Here is a 22,746-nt window from a genome sequence, read left to right on the forward strand (position 1 = left end):
GTTCCTTGAGCAGCTGGAATTCTGCTCTCCTGGAGTTTAGGGTATTAAATATAATGCCACCTCTTCTCGCTCAGGAAGTATTCAAGACTCATACCAATAAACCCAAGGAAACACTAGAAAAAAATCAGTCTGTTCCCAGCCACATAGAAAAAGAGAACAGATGGATGCTGGTGATAGGTCTGGAGTACCATTCTTATGAGGAGCAGCTGAGGAAAATAGGGTTCTTTAATCTGAAGAAGAGGAGGCTCAGAGGAGACCTTGTTGCTCTCTATAACTACAGAAAAGAAGATAAGAGTTTCAGAAATTTCTGTCATGAGATTGTGATATGACAAAAGGTGATGGCCTCAATTTACACCAGCTGAGGTTCAGGTTGTATGTTAGGGAAAATTTCTTCTCAGAAAGAATGGTCTGGCACTGGAACAGTCTGCCAGAGAGGTGGTGGAGTTCCTATCCCAAGATTACAAGAGATATGGAGGTGCGGCACTGAGGGACATGGTTTAGTGGGAATGATGGGGAGGAGTTGATGGTTGAAACAGATGATCTTAGAGATATTTTCCAACCTTAACGTTTCTATGCCTCTATGATTCTTTGATTCTATTCTCTACTGCAGCCTTCTTACAGGTTTTCTGTAATAACTACACTCTGTGCAGTTTTGTATGCTAGAATCGCGTAGCTTTATCTATGCCTGGATACAAACCTCAGAATTCAGGAGAGTTTTTCTTCAGAGAATAAAATATGGTTTAAGTAGAAAATTCTTAATGTAGTAATATGATGTCTAAATATCAAGACTCTGCAGTAAAAGACAGGAAGATCAGTAATTGACTATTGTGATTAGAATTCCATTCTCATTAAAATTATCCTCAAACGCTCAGCATTAACCTAACAGATAAAACAAATAATAATATTAAAATCACTCATTAAAACAGCTAGGTTTTCTAAGTAATCTCTCATCAACAATGTTTACCCTCATACCTGTCAGCAGCATTTGTAAGACATTAAAGATGCCAGGGAAGTGAGTGGTTGTGGGAGTGACTCAAAGGGAAACCTCAATAATTTTTTATTTTTTTTAAATATTAGTGAAAATTACATACACTTAATAGACAATAATTAGGGTTTTTCTTCTTTCTTCCCCTGTGGATAAAGTTTGCCAAATTTTTTTTTTTTTTTTTACAGCTCTAAAATAAGAAGAATAATAGGAAATGGGCTACTAAAAAAGAGAATTATGCAAGGAGCAAAATAAGACAGAAGTAAAAAAAAAACCCTTACTCATATTTAAGAAAACCTAGAAAAACAGAAGACAGAATTTTATATAATGTAGAAGAGTGGAACAAATATCTGTTTCTAGAAGACTAACCATTTAAATTCTCCATTTAAAAGCAAAGATTCATGTTTATTAAACTGTCAACAGCCTAATAAGTAATATTATAGTTTATTAAGAAAATATGAACAATTTCCTCTATTATCTCTCTCTCTATATTCTCTCTCTATATATAGTCTATATTTCCTCCTAACTATTTCTTTTCCACATCCTAAAAGGATGATACTAAATTCCCATTTATAATGCAGAAATTGTTCTACTGTTTGTTGCTGTAACTTCTTACTGACAGGCTCCTTTGCCCTAGTTTCATTCACTTCAGTGGAAGACTAGCATTTTAGCTTCATTTCCATTTATGATAATATCAGTTAGTCTTCCTTTTCCCACGTACATAGAAAAGTACAAGGTTTTTGCAACAAAAGGAAAAAAAGAGAAAAAAAAAAAAGAAAAAAAAAAAGGAAAGAAGAAAGAAAAAGAAAAGAAAAAAAAACCTCAGACTCTCTTGAAACACCTAAAACTAAAGGAAAAATCAGTGGTGCAGAAGCCTTATGGGCAGCAGGAAGAAACAATACCAAATGCAACAGTCAAAATGGAGGTGCTATTTTTTCGAATAGTTTTTTAAAATATATGGATAATACAACAAATTCTAAACTTCTGTTTCATTCCTTTGTTTCCTTGCTAGAATAATGCATTTATCATGATGCAAATTCATAGCTAACTGTCCTCAGGCAAACAAGAGCAGCTGCAATGATTGAAAAAAACTTGGGGTACTAACCTGTAATGAATCACTTATTTAATAAATTCAGACTTTACTGCTGTTTACTTATTGCTTATGACCACAGAGTCAATCTATTTTTTTTTTTTTGTTTTTTTTTCTTTTAATTTGTTATTCAAAATAACTTAAAACAACAAACAAACAAATAAACTGTTAACAGAAAGAATTCAGCATTCAAAATTTATCAAGATGAATTTTTGTGTTTTGACTGTTAATTCGGATCCTTAAGGAAGCTTAGGTCTTAAGAAAAGATAACATAGCATGTTCAAAAATGAGCTTTTTCATAAGAAAATGTTGTTAGAAAATACTATTCATCCTACCTCTGCACTTGCTCTGGGGCTATTGAATGAAATAATGAGATGTTAATACAACATGTAAATGTTCTAAAATTGTTTCCTAGAGCACTTTATGTTGAAGAGATTTTATCAATTAACCTGGGTAAATATTCTTGTCATTAGGTAGTGAGTGGATGAGTTTAAAAATTTAAATAGCAAGCAAAATGCAAATCTTGACTGATCTGTGTTCCAATAAGTGATGGGTGTAAAGGCATGTGAACCATTTAATAAGCAAATATGCATGAGCCCAGTGGGGGCCATTATTTTATGGAAAAACTGACCACTTTTTGTCCTTCGTGCTTACATAAAAGATATAGCAGAGAGAATGTAAAAAGAATTCTTCATTAAATAAAAGAAAGAAAAAAAAAAAAAAAAAAAAAAAAAAAAGCATTTAAACTCACTTTGCTTAAGTGCTGAAAAAAAAGGGTGCTAATCTAGAAATTATCCACAGTGCAGGAGCACTGATCAAACGTACTCCTGAGAAAAGCTACTCTGTCCTGACTTGATCAATTCTGAGTAAAGGTAGCGCAATAGAGTAATTGTTAGGGGACTTAAAAATTTAAAGAAAAAATCTTTCATATTAACAAATTTAATGTATTAATTCCTAAATATGTTGAGCACCTGTGAATCATAATAGTAAGAAACCTCCAGCAACTTTCCATTTTTGTAAGTCAGATTCCTACTAGAAATACTCAGGGATTCAATCACTCATCTGCCACAGACATTCTGACTTGCCTAGGCAATCCCCATCCTTTTTCTGTTCTTCAAATTACTCATCTCTATGATGTCTAATTTTGTCACACATACCTCAGTATTCTTGATGGGATGCTTGACAACATCCCACTTTGAAGTTAGCTTTTTAGTTCAAGCTGTTAAGACTTTTATTCTGAAGTTCTTATTTACATCCCTATTGTCAGACAACATATTGTCCCATACTTCTGTTGCAATGCACTTGAATTTAAGCCTTATTAGTAGGTTGAATGACAATTGCAAATTAAGGGAAATAAGACACAAAACTGACTATTAACAGAGAATACAGAAACAAACGTGGAGCCCACAGAATTGTGATTCTGGATTTGTTATTAAGGTTTGTCACAAATTCAGAGCATCATTTGGTTGTGTATCCCAGGTGAAACAGCTAGTGCAGCAACTAATACTGCATCTGTTGTACAAACACCTGAGAAGTAGGGGATGTTCATTCTTGAGAGCACTTTTAGAAGTTCTTCCAGATGACAGTTCTTTAACTTCTAGGACAGAAATGCTGAAGATCATGTTCCTGTAATATGTCAAAGAGAAAAGCTACTTTATTTGGGTTTCCAATAAGTTTTCACAAATGATTTATGATCTTACTGTCCAGAATTATTAATGATTCCAGGTCATTTATGGATTTATGCTGAATTTTGATTGCATTCATAGGTAATATTTTTTACACTTTCAAATACAAGACTGAAATTCAGAATGTAAAAAACAAAGACCAAATTGCATTAATTCCATGTAAACATGCTCCCAGTGGGCACAGATACATGTTTATTCACCTTCCAGAGCTTTTTTTCTGAAAGAAAAATGATAAGCAGAATTACAGTATGAAATACTATGCAGTTAGGGTTAGATGGGCCCTGAAAAGGTCATCTTTTGCATCTCTGTAAAACTATATAAATCCTTTTATTTAATTTGGAAAATATTTGGTTAAACTTACCTTAAAGTCTTCCAGAGACAGAAATTACAGTGTTTTAAACATTGAAATAAATTATCTCACCATCCCACCAGAAATTTCTTGGAAATTCAAACATCTATTACAGATAGTCTATCATTTCTCATCTTACTTGCTACAGCTATTATGAAAGGATATAGTAAATGTACAACAACTGAACACAAATTTAATTAATGAGTTAATTAATGCAAATTAATGCCACATACAGGGAATGTTGTTCTCTCAAGCCTTACTGTCTTCTCTTAATCATTCATATTTCTTCCTTTTTACCAGAAAATCTACTCTATTATTACTCCATCATGAGGAATGTATGCTAATAGTATTTTCCAAGACTCTCCAATGTCTGATTTGAAACGTATATCCAAAATATAAACTTCCCTGGCTGAAGTCTTCATACAATATGGAGCTATATTTACTGTCAGTGCATTACAGTGCATTCATGATTAGAATTTCCTTCTCTGCACTGGTTCACCCTTATCTTGAGTACTGTGTGCAGTTTTGGATGCCACAATCTAAAAAGAAGACAAAATTCTTAGATAGTATTGAAAGGAGGGCTATAAAGTTGGCGAAGAGTCTAGAGGAGATGCATGAGCTGTGTCTGAATTCCTTGTTTTTTTCAGCCTAGAGAAGAGGAGACTGAGAATAGACCTCATTGTGGACTACAGCTCCTCACAAGGGGAAGTGAAAGGGTAATAGAATCAAAAGAAATATTATGAAATGCAACAAGGGAGATTCAAGTTGGATATCAGGAAAACATTTTTTCATTATGAGAGTGGTTGAGCACTGGAACAGACTTCCCAAGGAAGTGCTAGTAGCACAACAGCTTGCCAGAGTTTAAGAAGTGTCTGGACAACATTCTCAGGCATACAGTCTGACTTTTGGGTACTCTTGTGTGGAGACAGTAGTTGGAATCAGTGTTCACTGCAGATTATAAGTTGCTCACCACTACCTTCCTCAGCCCTGCCATGTTCAATCCCATTGTTGTACTATATGAATATAACTGCATTATTTCTCTAATGTGTTTAGATTAAACCAGGTATCTTCACAATGTTAGCTTCATTCTCCTTTCTCTTGACTATCTGTACAGATATTTAGGATACCATCACCGGGTTCCTTGGTTATAACCATCCACATGGCTTGCAGTTCTGCCCATTGGCTGCTCTGACCATCCCCCTCATCAAACCAGATTGTCTCAATGGAGGGATGGTATGCTATTGCTCTCCACTTGCTCGGGTTGCCCTTGCTGGACCCATCTGTGTACCAGGCATCTTCAGGGATAGGATATTTTGAACAGGACTCTTTTCTGGTGGAGTGACTGATGGCTTTTTGGTTGTGTCATACACCACTGGGTCTTCTGAAGTTCTTCTTTCAGTGGTGATGAAGACAGACTATTCCTTTGGCTGAGGTAGGCTACCTATTGTGCCACTGTTTATGCTTGGGCCACCCCTGTCTTAGGAAGGTGGGTCAGATCTTTCACCCACCCCTGGGTTAGCATAGTGGTCTTCACTGTAACTTCAGCAGTTTGAGTTATTGGCTTTACTGTCTGTAATGCAGAGTAGGCAGCCAATAACTGTTTTTCAATCATACTGTATCTTTCTTCTGCTCCAGGCCAGACCTGAGACCAGAATCTAATGCGGGTCCAAACAGAACTCTGGTGTTGCCATAGGCCCCAACCGAAGTCGTCTTGAGTAACATGAACATTCAACTCGGCTGGGAGGGTAGGATCTAATATACCCAATGCCTGGGCTTGTTTAACTGCTAGTTTTGCCTGTTGGAAGGCATCCTGTAATGTTTTCCCTCAGACCTAGAAACTCTTGCAGCTGCTTAGGTGTTGTAGGGACTGGGAATGCCTGAACATTATCTATGACTACACTGGGTAGTACTTTGGTCTTACCTGGTCAAACCACCCCCAGAAATTTTGTAGACAGGCACGGACCTTTTGGGGATTGGGGAATTATAGCCCATCCTCTCTGTTGCAAATAGGCGGTTAATGAATCTGCTGCCTGTCCTACCACCTCCATTGAGTCAGATGTCAACAGGAGATTATCAATATAATGATATAAGTTAATGTCATCAGCTTTTTTCCAATTAGCCAGGTCACACGTGACTAGATTATGACAATACATTGGGGATTGCATGTACCTCTGTGACAGGACCTGAAAGGTCCTCTGCATGCCTCCCCAAGTAAATGCAAGCTGATCTTGAGATTCTTCAGCAATTGGGATACTGAAGAACACATTTGCTAAACCTAGGACACAATGATAGGTTTTTATCTCCTTACTCAATGTGTCCATTAGGGAGGCAATATTGGGTATGGCCACATGAATAGGCAGCATGACCTTATTTAATTCTCTGTAATCCACTGTCACTCTGCATGTTCCATCTCTCTTTCTAATTGGCCATATGGGGGAATTATATGGGCTGTGTGCAAGTCTTAAAATGCCCACTTTTTCTAATTCCTGCACCATTCTCAGTATTTCATCTTGCCTATCTGGGAGTCTATACTGTCTTACATTAGAAATCTGGTGCTGTTTCGGCAGGCAAATAGGCCCATGTTTCATATGGCGTCTCAATATTGCCTGCACTGTCCAGATACTGATACATCTCTGTCAAAGTCTGAACTCTCCTGTAGTTGTTTGGAGAGCCAGCCCACATAGGCTATCTATGCCCAAGATGTATTCCTGGACTGGGGCAATAGACAAACTTTATACTCCCGGGGTGGGAGATGCCCAACCCCCAATTTCAACCATGTTTGGGTGACAGGAATAGTCTGTCCCCCAAAACCACCAATCATCACTCTGTCTCCATCAAATTTAGTCAGTTCTCCATAGATAATTGATGTTTCTGCTCCAGTGTCCACTAACTCTCTGAGTATTTTTGGGGACCAATAAATCGTTAATTCTACATAGGGCCTCCGATCCAATCTGGAAGGCCCTAGGGGGACTAACATCCCTTGTCACACCATGAATTGTGTTACTGACAATTCTTTTGCCTTTGGTGGCTCAGGCATCATGGCCTAAGACATCTGAGGAGGTTTATTTTCCCTAGTAGGGACTTTAGAAAGTCTTCTAAATTCCATGTTGTAGTTGGTAACCTATTTATAACTCTCACCCTAGGTTTCTTAAGGTAGTTTTAAGATTTCGGATTGTCCTTTAGTTGTTTCAAAAGCTGGAGAAGAACATGATTGGGCTGGCGATCAGGCACCTAGGGAGGAATAATTGCATGCACCAATACAGGCTAGGAGATGAGCTGCTGGAGAGGAGCTCTGTGGAGAGGGACCTGGGCATCCTGGTGGAGCTATGGTTGGCCATGAGCCAGCAGTGTGCCCTCACTGCCAAAAAGGCTGATGGCATTCTGCGGTGCATTAAAAAGAGCGTGGCCAGCAGGTCGAGGGAGGTGATCCTCCCCCTCTACTCTGCCCTGGTAAGGCCTCATCTGGAGTACTGTGTCCAGTTCTGGGCTCCCCAGTACAAAAAAGACAGGGACCTCTTGGAAAAAGTCCAGCGGAGGGCCACAAAAATGGTGAAGGGCCTGGAGCATCTCTCCTATGAAGAAAGGCTAAGTGAACTGGGTCTATTTAGCCTTGAGAAAAGAAGACTGAGAGGGGACCTGATCCAGGTCTATAAATATCTAAGGTGTGGGGGGCAGAATGGCGAGGCTGGACTCTTTTTAGTGGTGAGTGGAGACAGGACAAGGGGAAACGGACATAAGCTGCAGCACAGGAAGTTCCACACAAATGTGCATAAGAACTTCTTTACGGTGAAGGTGACGGAGCACTGGAACAGGCTGCTGGGGGGTTGTGGAGTCTCCTTTCTGGAGATATTCAAGTCTCGCCTGGATGCCTACCTGTGCGACCTGGTTTAGGGAACCTGCTTTGGCAATGGGATTGTTCTCGATGATCTCTAGAGGTCCCTTCCAACCCCTACAATTCTGTGATTTTGTGTGATAACCTTAGCAAATTGGACCCCGGCCCAAATTAAATCATTAAACATTTGCTTTTGAGAAACCCTTACAGGTCCCAGTTGAGGAGCTCGAGTAGCTGGCCTCTAGGTTTTAATCACCAGCAGGACCTCGGCTTCTTCTAATGTCCGGAAGTTGCACCGAGTCCACAGGTGTTCTGTTTCTCCTAGGTTGGCCACTAACTGAGCAGCCTGCTGCACTACCACTTCTGAGGCCAGCAGGGGATTTAATACAGAGACCAAAGTGCCATACAGATGAAAATGGGCTTGCTTTAGAATCGAGACTCTCATCCCTGCTGGGAATTTGACCATATCAGGGCCATCAAATACATCTTCATAAATTACTTCCCTTACGCCTAGTTCATGGATACAATTTTGAAGGTCCTCCATGGAGGACCACATTCCTGTATGTAGAGGTATATCGGATTTATTTGGCCATACCACATGGCAGGCTGCCATTAACCATTCTATTATAGAATGGTTTTAATTAAAATATTGAACACCAGCATATAATATCTGCCTGGGAGCAGGATGGACAGTCATTGTGGCCAACTTGGATATTTCTGGGCCATTCACTATAACACTTTCTGCCCCAGAATCCCACAGTCTTAATAACCAAGTTGGCACACTTCCTCTAGGCTTCTGCCGAAATCGCTGTACTAAAGCTAATAATTCTGTTGCCGTGTATGGCCAGGCTGTTACATGCAAATGAATCTGGGCAGGTGGCCACTGATCAGGCGGCACCCCTGCCCATCCATCTGTACTTTCTTTGTTTTCTGAGTTATAACAGGATGAACCTCTAGTAGACCTATCACAATCGCAGCTTTGAGATCTAATTTAGAAGTCCGTTGATTTAGGAATCTAGTCACTGTCTATTGAAATGTTGCAAACAATCTACTGGAAGACGCAGAATTGTTAACATGCCAAGTTCTTGTTCTAACTTTTTGATACGGTCTCTCAAAAGTTGGTTTTCATTTTCTGAAGTATTATTCCTCATTTCAGCATGATTTAAATCATTTTGTAGTGGCTATGCCACTGTGGAAGCAGCTAGTTGTTGTTCTTTCACGATTAGTGTATCTTTGCTGTAGTAGAGATCGATTGTGAAATCAAACAGTAGGGTAGTACGTGCTGTAACCTGATAGGAGGACCTGCCCCGTATAGGTGGTCCTATAGTGCTAAGCAATGGTATATAAAGCGATGTGTTGCTCAATAAAGAGAGCATTTTCAAGACCGCACCGTACGAGTACGAGCTGCTTGATAGATCAAGGGTACACCATTCGCAGGGAGGCAACACTTTGCTAAGTCCCTACAAGTAGTCTGCCACACAATATGGGGAGATATTTCCCATACCGTGTAGACAAACCCATTTTTCAGTGATAACCACTAGTTCACAACAGGGAGATCCCACAAATCCTGTGATCTGCCCTGGAATCATTTTATCTACGGGGGTAATGTTCTCCCCCGACCCATTTATAGAAATTCCATAGAAAGGACATGAAGTAAATTTTAGTACTTCTGGCCTGCTGACACAACAAGTGTATAATCAATGAATATACAGATGTTATAATCAAGAAATATACAGGAGAGTTAGACTAAGTAAGATTATTGCAACAGGAAGACAATAAATGGAAAATGCTTACTGATCTTGTAGGCTCACAATATTCTCCACAAGGAGTGATGTCCAGGAAGAGATTCTTCCTTAGTGGCAGTCAGCACTTGAATGGAATCTAGGCAGCTGTCTCGCTCCAATTTATAGGAGGGAGAGGAGGTTCTTTTATTATCTATATACCCGGCGTGAGATTAAGAAACAACGGTTCAAATGTTGGTCCAACCAGTTTATTACAAATCTTAATCAGGGAAACGGGGAAGGGCAGGGCGGACACTATTATGAATTAGGGTAATGGGGAAGGGAAGGAGGGCGATAGAAAAGATAGAAAAGAAGAAGCAAGGAGTCTTTATAGGAAGCAAGAGGGACATAGTCACCACCATGGATCCAGCGTGGTTCGTAGTTCAGTCTTTGATCCTCAGTAGTGGTGGGTCGTCGGGCATTGTTGTTCTATTGACGACAAAGGACGACGACGACCATGGTGATGATGGCCCTTTTTCAATGCTTCAAAGTGGTTGAGTCAGCTATCTTTGGAGTGACAGCTCAAATCCAAAGTGGTTGAGTCAGTTCTCCTTGCAGTGGCAGCTTCTGGCTCTGGGATCTCAGCAGGAACCTCCTTTGTTCTTATCTTTCTGGCCTTGCCAGCAGATAAGAGGAAGCAGGGAGGCACCAACTTGTATCTTGCAGAGGCAAGATACAATGGTATCGTTCCCCCAGCCTCCCATACCAAGCTGGAGCGGTTTGACCACAGGCCAGATCTTCCGCCAGTGAACACTCCTGAGCACTCTCTTCCGCTCTTCTACAGAGCAAGCAGCTCTGGGGGAAGGGGCTTTCAAATGTTCCCAAAGCGATATTGTTTGTCACACAGTTAGCACCCATCAGTTGCCTCCTTGACAAGTCACTCAGAGTCTTATCACAAGAAAAACCTCAGGAAGCAAGCTTTGAGCCAAAAAAAAAACAAAGAAGGATTCTCACAGCAGCAAACGTGAAGGCAATTCACCTGTGCTCCTGTGGGTGACTCATTGCTTGCCTCAGGTGGTCAATCAGAGGTTCAGGCCATGATTCAACAGTTCCCATACACCATGTCATATACACTTTTTTTTTTTTATTTACTGTAATTGGTACAGTATATGGTATAACTTGTGACATAGCTTTAATAATTCCTTAATTATCTTTGACATCTTCTTCATTTGTTTATAGGTATTGTATATTTGATTGTATAGAAAGTGTCACTACCAACAGCTGTATTACATAAACTCACTGATGAGTAAAAATAAGTTTGATTAACTTTTATATTCTATCTACCCTCAGTCAGTAATTCAGAAATATCATGAACCGTCAGTAAACACATTTTTTTTCTTATTTTTGAAACAGAATCACAGAATTTTTGTCGTATTGCAATCTTTCTTCTCACATTTTTCATGTTTCTGAATGATTTCTACAAAGCACATATGCTCAAAAACAAACAAATAATATCAACATCAAACAATAAGATTATCTAGATTCTGTAAGTAGCTCTTGTAATCCTTCTCTACCCCACATCACCTAAATTTACTTAAACGATAATGTTCAGCTTCCAAGCTATTTTTTCTACTTGTACTCAATGTTAGCATTTTTTCAAGGCACAAATGACAGAATTATCTAATTTGTATCTTCTTATCTGGACAATCATACAAACCATTTAAAAATATATATTTTATATCTTATATCTTATATATATATTATATTTTATATATTTTAAATAAAGGACATTTTAACAGCCGAACTTGCATATATTCAGAGCTCAAAAAGACCTCCAGAGAATGAACTTTCCCTGAGCTCTCAGAACCTTAAAGAAATCACTCCCAATGCAAATCTGGGTAACTGAATTTACCAGCTTACATTTCTTCTTTTATTTTCTTCTCATGTATATGTAATAATGATTCATCTGGCAGGTATGGGCCGTGAACCATGCTAAGGAATCTTCTAATTGTAGCAGAAATGCACTATAATGAATCCCATAAAAAATCACTAATTCTGACATTGGAAAGACATTGGGAATATTAAAATTGAAATTCCAGTTTCTAGAAGGTTTGGGCACACATTACCATATATTTCCCTAAGCTTGTAAATTATTCCTTTCATACTGCAATTTGCACAGCAAAGTAATTTTTCATGGATTATCTTTATAGGATAGTGGTGAGTGTAATCAGTCAAATTTAACTGACAGCTCAATGGAACATAAGGAAATTTGATTTTCTAGATTCTTGATCTTTGGGAACTTCAAATTAAAGGCAGACTATTAAGGCTTATATTGGCAAATTATTATTACTATTATTATTTATTATTATTATTTATTATTATTATTATTTTAATCAATGCACTTTACAACAGAGAGATTGTTTGGAATCAGTAACGTCAAATACAACATATTTTCCTGCATTTCATTTTTTTATATAGGTCTTTATTCTTTTTCGTAAAGTTCTGGCAATTAGTTTGACTTATAATAAAATCACAGAATCATAGAATGACTTGGACCGGAAGGGACTTCAAGGATCATCAAGTTCCAACCCTCCCCCCCCCACCACAGGCAGAGCCACCAACCTCCATGTTTAATACTAGACTAGGCTGCCCAGGGCCCCATGCAATCTGCAATTAAACACTTCTAGAGACGGGGCATCCACAATCTCTCTGGGCAGCCTGTTCCAGCACCTCACCATTCCCATAGTAAAGAATTTCCTTCTGACATCCAACCTAAATCTTCCCTCTTCCAAATTAAAACCATTTCCTCTTGTCCTGCCATTACCTACCTTTGTAAAGAGTTGACTCCCCTCCTGTTTGTAGGCTTCCTTGAGGTACTGAAAGGCTGCAATGAGGTCACCCTGCAGCCTTCTTTTCTCCAGGCTGAACAAGCCCAGCTCCCTCAACCTGTCTTCTTAGGAGAGGTGCTCCAGTCCTCTCATCACTTTTGTGGCGCTTCTCTGGACCCCCTCCAACAGCTGACCCTCTCCAACAGCTCTCTGTGTTTCTTGTACTGGGGGCTCCAGACCTGGATGCAGTATTCCAGATGGGGCCTCACAAGAGCAGAGTAAAGGGGCACAATCACCTCCCTGTCCCTGCTGGCCACCCCTCTGCTGATGGAGCCCAGGATGCCATTTGGTTTCTGAGCTACAAGAGCACACTGCTGGCTCATGTTAAGCTTTTCGTCCATCAAGACCCCCAGGTCCTTCTCTGCAGGGCTGCTCTCAAGGACCGCTCCTTCCAGTCTGCATGGATGCCTGGGATTCCTCCAGCTCAAGTGCAAAACCTTGCACTGTGCTGTGTTGAACCTCATCAGATTCACTCTGGCCCACCTTTCAAGCCTGTTGAGGTCCTTCTGAATGGAGTTCCTGTCTTCCACTGTTTCAACCCTACCACTTAGCTTGGTGTCACCAGCAAACTTGCTGTGGATACACTCAATTCCATCATCGATGTCATTGATAACGATGTTAAAGAGCACCCCCGCACACGACCCTGGGGGGACACTGCTTATTTACCAGCCCCCACCTGGACACAGAACCGTTGATCACCACACTTTGACTTCATCCTTTCAGCCAATTTCTTATCCAGTGGGTGGTTCACCTTTCAAATCAAATCTCTCAAATTTGGAGATAAGGATGTGGTAGGGGACCATGTCAAAGGTGTTGCACAAGTCCAGGTAAATGGCATCAGTTGCCTTCCCTGAGCTTTTATAGTCTGTTCTTGTTTTTTTTTTATCACCTAATTTTGGTGTTTTTGCCTTATTTACCACCCTAGAACATAGCAGACAGTCTCTTCTTCATCACAATGTTTGAATCATCCAATTAGTTCAAAAACTAACAGGTGCAAATAGTCAAGAGATCTGGAGAAAACGAAAATATAAAATACAATCTATGTGTAGATATTGTAGCTTCTGGTACAATAGCTCTGTAGGTGCCACATGAAGTTTTGTTAATACCACAGTTCCATCTCCAGGAAAAAACGAAAAAAAAAGAAAAAAAAAAAAAGACATTGATAAAATATAGTTCAGAAGCAGTAAGAAAATAAGAAAATACAACGTCTGCAACAATTGTTTGTACATAACACAGATTTAAAATAGTTTTAAAAACTAAAGAAAGAGTCTTATGTCGAATGTTATCAAATTAAAAAACGAAAATATTTCTGTTTATATTTTCTGGTAAATTTAGTAGAATGTGAAGGGTTTAGTTGGAAGGGACCTACAGAAGTCAAGTCTAACTGCTTGACCAACTGCCTGTCCACATCAAAGCTGAAAGAATATTAATGAGAGCAATAGTCAGTGCCCACTGAACACTGACAGGCATAGGTCCTCAATCCACTCCATAGGAAGTGTTAGGAACTCCTACAGCAAGAAAAAATTTCCTTATATCTAGTCTGAACCTACCCTGGCTCTTTTTCTATCTTTGTATGACCTGTTATTGCTTCTTAAGAGCATTGCTGAGAGGAATTAATAAAACACCTGAATTCAACGCATGTCTTCTCAGGGCCTTGAAATCTCCTATGATTGGCCTCAGGCCTCTGGTTAAAAAAGCACTGTGTTTGTGATATGCTTTGAGAGTAAAACTCTTATTCAGCTTTTATGCCTGAATAGCTCACCTAGGCTCCTTTAAATTGATCTACTGAAAAACCTTTTATCTATGGGAAGAAATTGATAGTGAGCCTCCTAGAAATTTCTGTAATCATCTCTAAAATAGGGATAATCACATGGGTTTCCGCTAGATATCTCCTTGATTCCTGGCTGTTGTCAGGAGTCTTGAAGAAATATTAAGCTTTAGTAAAAGCCTCCAGCCTCAGCAAGCTGGCCAGAAAAGTTCTGAGAAATCTAAATAGCTTTTAAACTACTATGAAACACTTGTACACTAATTTCCCTTTGATTTATTCAGGTGTGAGGCCAGTCAAAACAATATAAACCGTTAATTATTAAATGAGGAAAATGAGGAAAATGTTGAGAAACTTCCATTCTTAAGAAAATACTTATTAGTGTCCACAGTTAATTTAAAATTTACAGAATGCTTACTTCAAGTACTCCGAAACTCTTAATAAATGTAAAAGTCAGACACATTCATAAATCATAAGCCTATATATTGTTTTCAAAATCTGAAACTATTTCTAGCAAACAGGTGTCTCTGGAATTACCTGAAGTGCTCAGGGACCCAAAAACAAGAAAACATGACAGGTATAGATTTCAAACTAGAGTTTCATTTTACATCTGACACTGGAGGCTATGCACCAGTGCTGAACAGTATCCACAGAGCAGTCAGAGCATATGGCTGAACATAATGTATGACAAGCCCTGATTTTAAATAACATCCCTTGAGCGCTGAAAAGAGTGCCCTATAGCAACACTCTAAAAATATTTCACTGCCACTGCACTTGGATATACAAGCCTATGCTTAAGACTATTAATCAACAGAACAGTAGAAGTGGTACTAACTAGAATTTGCAAAAGTCTTTGGGAGCTATCTGCAGAAGCAGTATGTTAAAATAATGTTACTATTACCACTGTTTCTTAGCTTGTTGTGGAGTGAATGGCAAAAACCTCTATATTTCAGAACTACACAATCCCAAATTGAGCTGAAGGAATGAGGGCAAATTAGCTCATCAAGGAAAAGATTAGATGGAGATAAAACAAAGAAAAGAGAATGGGAACAAAAAGTAAAGGAGAAAGAAAATGAAAGAACGATGAAGAGGGACAAGAAGACAGAAAACTGTGAAGAAAAAAAAAAGATACAGAGGAAAGGACAGAGAGAAGATAACTAGATCTCTCACAGATAAAAATCCAGATTTTCTGGAGGCTATTTTTGTAATTTTCCAGAAAAGCAATATCTGATATTATTTAATCCCAGAGCCACTGAAGAGTAATTGTTTCCCTGGCCTGCTCAGAAGTTTTGCAGGGGGCTTATCATACCTAGAGATAGTGTCATTTGGACAAAAATGAGAACCTGAAACTTCAAATTTTGTTTCATAGAATCATAGAACAGTTTGGGTTGGAAGAGACCCTGGGGATCACCAAGACCCAACGCCCCCTGCCACAGGCAGGGCCACCAACTTCCTGATCTGGTACTAGACCAGGCTGCCCAGGACCCCATCTAACCTGGTCTTGAGCACCTCCAGGGATGGAGCATCCAGAGGCTTTCTGGGCTGCTTGTTCCAGCACCTGACCTCTCTCTATAGTTTCACTCCAGGCTTTTATTGTCAGCTTCTCCATCCTAATATTCTGCTTAAAAATGGGCCGATGATGCGGCAGAATAAGTGATTTCTTTGAAAAAATGACAATATGGATAGAGTGGTTTTTTTTTTTTTTTTTCAGATAAGCATTATTTTTTTGCAGTACAGTTCTGAAACTCTGAAGTCACATTTCCCATACCACAGTAAAACACCTTTACTTCTAGTCAATAAGAAATTCAGGGAAAAGAGAGGTATTGAGCAATTCTCCTGAGGGTGCTAAAAATCGATATTATCAAATGCAAAGCAAAAACAGCCAAGTGAGATTCCAGCTCCACAGCTCTTTCTAGGAATATAAAAAATTAGCTATACAACTCACATCTTGTAAAGGAGCATTTTAACCCACTGAATATTGGCTTCTCCTGAGTCAAGACAGATTACACTTGCTCTACTGCACCTTTGGCAAAAATAGGATTGATAACAATGCATTGTATAAACACAGACCCAACCCAATCATAGGCTCACACAGCTACAAACTGCTCCTGTATTCCAAACTTAGGAATTTCTGCAGTGTTTAAAATATTAGAAATAGCTGTATTGTACCATCAGTCAGCAGACCCAGGAAAAAAACTGATCATTTTCCAGAATGGGACAATACTTCAGTCAGGTGCCAGAACCCAGAATTCATCCTCATTTTAACTAAACTCCAAATTTCACCCAGTAATTATATTTAATTTAATCAGCTAAACGAAGATATTCCCTTTAATCACAAAGGAAATAGGTATCAAATGACTCTTGAATCTCTGTACTCATATTAGAAATTGAGTTCTTAGAAAGCTGCATTATTTACTTATCATTAAAAAATAAATATTTGTTAAAAAGTAAATTTCATTAAGTAAACAGTAGCTGAATATTTGAAGTGTTGATATAGGAAGCTTTACAGAAATTCAGTTGTCAGGTCAGGCTACAAAAATCGGAAATTGTGACATCACAAATTATCAGTTGCCATTAAATGTTTGGATCAGTACTCACCTCTGAAATTTCTGATTCTCCTTATGAATCTTTAGTATCATCAAGGAGAGCCAGCAAAAAGACAACATGCAGTTCAGAATACACTTAGCAAAATCTTACTACAGATCTGGGAAAATAATATTAACATCATATGCTCATCAATTCTGCATCAGATTTCCTACTCAGATAGAGATTCACTCTGCTAGTTCATTAGTATTTTAATATCAGACTCTTGCCTTGATGTTCATATAACACAATCACTGTAATTAAAACTAGTACATGCAGAAAGTCTGACAGGAGGTTTAACTTGTTTCTTTACCCAATCCCAATTGTACACATTTACCATACACATTTATGTTTATTCTGTAAATGCTTGTTCAACATAATTCAGTTGCAAACAACCTATAAAATTCAGATTGCAGGTATATATGTAAATACATATATTTTTCCCCATCCTTCAAATTCTAAAATTCATTTTATCTGTATTGCATTTAAAGAATTACAGATGTTAAAGAATGCACATGGGAAAATGATCACTACAAAGCACAGTTCGTTACTGTTCAAGGTGTGCTGGTATCTTCAGATTTTTTACTCCAAAATCTAAATAACAGAAAAGGAAGTGTTAAGCAGGAGCTATAAGAAGAATATGTAAGAGGGACTATTATTGCTCCTAATATTCATTTGAGGAATTTCATTGTAGAAGCACCTCTAGAAGATATTTTGAGTGTATAAAGAATGCAACTACTTTATAAAGTAGTAAAACATTCATACTTGTAAATGTGAAAAGCTATGAGAATTTTAGAGGTACTTAGATTCAAAAGATGTAAATGAAGAAAACTGCTACATAACAAAGTAGAACAGTACATACAGAAAGGAAGTAATTACTTTTCCTGCACAAGAGATTCAACTGATATTGAATATCAGTGGGAAAGAACTTCTATTTACTCCTGTGAATCTGTACCTATCATTAATACATATAAAAGTCCTAGCAAAACCTTGAGTTGCACTTGTAGACTATTATGGCCATATTTTATAATCCCTGGAAAAGCATGCTAATTCTCTTTTCAGCTACTTCCATTATAGGCAATAAATGTATAGATTTAGATGCCAAGATTAATTTATAGGTTACACAATTTTGTGGTGTTTCCTTCTTACTGAGATTAAAAAAATGTGGGGGGAGATGTAACTGTGAGTGAGTCACCAAAGAGCTTATCAGACTCCTTGACAGACCCTATCACTGTGAAACCTTGGGAGTCTAGAGTGTAAGACAGAGAGCAAATGGTATCTGTTGCATCTAAGGGTGCACAGGAGATTCTTTTTGTATGCATTGTTAATCTTATCACACTTAAGAAACCTTTCATACTTTATCACTGTTGTTTGGAAGAAGCTAGGCCCAATTAACTGATTAGAGGGACAGGAATTTCTGGCTTGTAAGTGAATGGTATATAAGATGTATCTTGAACACAGTAAAGAGAACAATTCTGAGAACTATTCTGATGCTACAAGAAACTGTGAGAGCTCTCTAACTTGACTGAGCGCTGACAATTGGCTTCTGAACAGGGACCTGAAACTAAACCTGACTTGAAGACTGACTGGTCTGGAGTGCATTGAGAAAAATGTGGAGCGTGGCAGGTGCTGAGAGAAGCGTGGCAGGTGCTGAGAAAAATGCAGAGCATGCTGAGAAAAGCAAGGCACTGAGAGAAGCGTGGCTGGCACTGAGAGAAACATGGCAGGCGTTGAGACAAACGTGGAGAAATCTGTACAGAAGTGCATTGAGATAAATGCTGCAACTTTAGGATTCATCATCCCCAACAGCTCTGATTGCATTTCACTGGACAAAGGTAAACCACTGAGTTGCCATGGAATAATATGACCTCAGAACAAAAGAATGTCCTATTTACTTTTCAAATTATTCTTAAAAATTGGGAAAAGAAGGTGCCCACTGCCATTTTACAGCAGATGCTTGTATGGGCTACCAAGAGTGACCCCTAGATCACAAATCAGACAATTTACGATCCTGAACTATGGGACTGGGCTGGAGTGAAGCTATGGAACAATGCTACGAAGGGTGATAAGGCAACCTTGGGATTGCTCCAGACTTGGAGAAAAGATCTTTGAAGTGCTAAACAGTCACTTAAGATTGCAATCTGATACCCCCAGTCTGCCTGAGAGCAAGGGAGTGGCTGGCTGTTCTACAGATCAGTCCCCAGTACCATTGGCTCCCTGGCCATCACCCTCAGATGCAGTTTTTACTGCCTCCCCTCCCGAGGATCGCAGCAGCCCTTTTTTATCCTGGCCCCACAGACTCTGAAGAAGAGATGGATTTGTCCCACACTAATCCACGCTCAAATGTTGGAAGGGAGGCTAGGAAGGCCATAAAGACACATAGGTTGGAAGTTTTCCCTGTTATCATAGCCTCAGATCAAGAGCCATGTCGGGAAGCATTATTGTATAGTGTCCTGCAAGACTTGGGATGAACAGTCACACCCATGCCCCATGTGAAGTATTGGCAGGCACTTGTATTTGCTCAACTGATTCATTCTCCGGCACAGCCAGAGCCAGCTATGCCCATGAAAAGGGGTGCTACAGGGTTTGGATAAATGGAGAGCCCCACACAGAAGTTTGACATTTCAGGAATTTTAACACTCGACTGAAAAAACTGTTATTCCACCATCTCTCTGGACCCCTACGATGCTCCTAGGTTTGCTTTTTCGTCCTCTCTGTAAAGCATCAGCACCAGCCCAGCAGTATCATTGGTCGGTATTACTTCAGGGCAAGAAAAACAGTCCTACAATTTGTACAGATAATGGCCTGGGATGTATATCCCAGAAAGTATTACAGTATTACACTATTACAAGTTAAGCCATAGTTGAGCATACCCATAGCATCCTGAAAACTATGCTACTTAAGCAAAACAGAAGTGATGGAAAAGGCACTTCCAGCAGGAGGGCTTGCTAAAACTACACATGTATTGAACTTTTTAAATCAAGGATGTGAATACAGAGGACAACCAATAGCCCTCATTTTGCTTCAGTTAATTGGGAAAGATTGAATATTAATGGAAAAACTATGATACTAGTAAAGAATCTGGAATCAGTTGAATGGGAAGGCTCATTCCCACTGATAACTTGGAGGAGAGGAAGAATCTTTAGGATAAACTGTACTGGTTATTGTCACTCTCTTTGTGATTGTTAAATGTTTATAGTATATGAAAGTGTAAATGTAAATGGTATATGGAAATGTAATTGTTAATTGTATATGGAAGCGGAATTTTTAACAGTATACAGAAGTGTAAATGTTAATGCTATGTGGGTGTGTAAACATTAATGCTATATGGAAGTGGAATTATTAATGGTACATGGAAGCATAATTGATGGTACAAATACTGGAATTGTGAAAAACAAAAACAAACAAAAAAACCCCAAAAAGTTTAAAGAAGAACAGTGAGTTAAAATTAAAGATGGTGATCTGCTCTAGCCAAAGCAGATAAGTGCTGGCAAGAGCACTGCTCCTCCCCCGGCTTGTAATCAGAACAAAGTGTTAGTTGCGAATGGGGACAGAAACAAAACATTGGAAGCGAGAATACACTTCATCTGCAGAGATTTAGGAAACTTGATATCCCAGTGTTAGCATGGGAAGCCTTAGGAGGAAGGAGCTGAGAGCAGGACTCTAGGACTCAGAGATCTCCACAGGAAGAGCTCAGAGGGGAGAGCTGGCAGGGTCCAAGAGGGTTCTGCCCTCATTGAACAGAAAAGCAGTTAGTGCAAAAAGTAGCGCAGGATTTGGTAACATGCAACAACAATTAAGGGTGAGAGAATTAAGCTAAGGAAGAAATTACAGCAAGGTGTGGAATTTGTAAAAAACGCTGAAGCAACTAATTTGGTGTTCTTACTCCAGTAAGTGATGAATTTGTAACCAAAAGGGAAACCACTGGCAAAAGTGAATAGGCTTACTTTGTTAAACATTAGCAGTTTAGTATAGGTAAGCAGGTAGACATATACAAATTTTTGTACATGACAAATTCATCAAAACCTTTATTAGGGCAAGATTTACTAAAACAACTGTAAACTGAAATAAAGAGGAATTTAAGCTAAAAAAGAACAGTTAATATAAGTGCTTAGTTTAGCAATAGTCATTACCCCTGCTGGGACCAGAACACAGACAAAGTGAGGAATCAAGTTTATCCTGGGGTATGGGTAGTAGAATCCCCAGGTAGGGCTAAGCATGCAGCACCAATAGCATTCAGAATAAAGCAGGGAACTCAGCTGGTTCGGATTAAACAGTACTCCGTCAAATTCGAAGCCACAGATGACATGATAGCTACCAAAACAAAGGAGGTAATGCATAACAAGGACAATTAGCTTACTAAACTTTCTCAGACTTAATGGCTATCAAGTTTCCTCACAGAAAGCCCAAGTGTCACAGCCAGAAGTAACCCGTTTATGTTACGGAATCGCTGCAGGATCCCGAACCCTAGGAAACAGTGAAGAAGGAAACAATCTGCGGAACCTCAAACAGCTAAGGAGCTCTAGACTTTCCTAGTAATGAGGAGGTGGTGCCGCCTACAACTATGGAATACTGGTGAAACCCCTCTATGCCCTTTTGAAATCCTGTCCAAAGGTCCGCATACAGGTTGAGGAAGAAAAATAAGGGAAAGGTTTAACTGTGGCAATTTGACATGGACTTCATTGTTAGTGCAAAGCAAGAACTTTTACTGTGGGTGATGAACTTGAACAATATGCACTTGGTCAAGTGCCTTATTAAAGGTGACTCTCTTGCCATGTGTGGCAGAGCTGGATCTTCCATCCTACCCTGAAGTAGATGGCTTTGGAGCTGGGCTCATCCATCTGGTGCCGTCCTGTGGCACGCAGTCTATGTTATTGTGAGTGTTGGACCAAGGCACCGGCTCTGTCAGTCTCATCTCAAGTCTGTTGTACCCTACCAGCGTCTCCCCATAGTGTGTGATGAGGTCTTAGAGACTGTCAAATACTTGGGTGTCAGTCAAAAAGAACTTGTGGATGTTAGAGTCCTGCTGCCAATGGATGCGGAAATGCTGCACCTTCTCCATGTTATACCACATGGACAGAACACAGTCGCCAACGTAAGTCTCACTCTCCCTGAGGAGAGTGAAGGAAGGCTTCACTAATGGCTCCCGAGGAAGGAGCCATTAGGGGCTCCCATCTCGGTGCAGTACTCTGTCTACAGCTGCTGAGTGGTGTGCCGCCCACTGCGCCCTGCTCCCAGCTTGCTGTGGAACCATTCCTGTGTGAGATGCAGCTCGATGTTGGTGCTCACCTCCTTCTGTGCAGGTCGTTTATCCCAGCTGTTCATGACTGGGACAACATACATTGGGTTCCATGTATGATCAATGGGCTCTACTGTCAGTTGGCAATCCGCAGTCTGTTCCTTTGTCACACATGAACCCATGGTTTGCCACTCGCCTCCGCCAAGCCGCCACAGGTTTGGCGGAGCTTGCCGATGGTCTTTATAGAATCTGCTGATACCCATGCCAGGTGTACAAGATAGACATCTCGTGATCATGTTGAGAGGGTCTGTCTGGAATAAATAGTTACAATCTTTTGGGTTTTGGTCTGCTGAACTTGTTTATACCTCCAAAGATCTTCTGTTAGTCCAAGCAAGAATGTCTCTATTTTCTCCCAGTAATATACAGGTTAAAGGAATTGAAGTAAGGGACCTGGACAAATTAAATGAGTGGGCTTGGAAAGTATATAGAAACAGGGATTGTAAAAAGAAAGAAATTGGGAAGAACAGTAGCAGTTGCACTAGAGCAGGACCTTGAAGGACCCAGTGGACTGAATGCAGTGTGCACACAGCAGGGTAAAGATATTTGTTT

The sequence above is a fragment of the Tetrao urogallus genome, assembly GCF_951394365.1.
Source record: "Tetrao urogallus genome assembly, chromosome: Z".
Lineage (NCBI taxonomy): Eukaryota > Metazoa > Chordata > Aves > Galliformes > Phasianidae > Tetrao > Tetrao urogallus.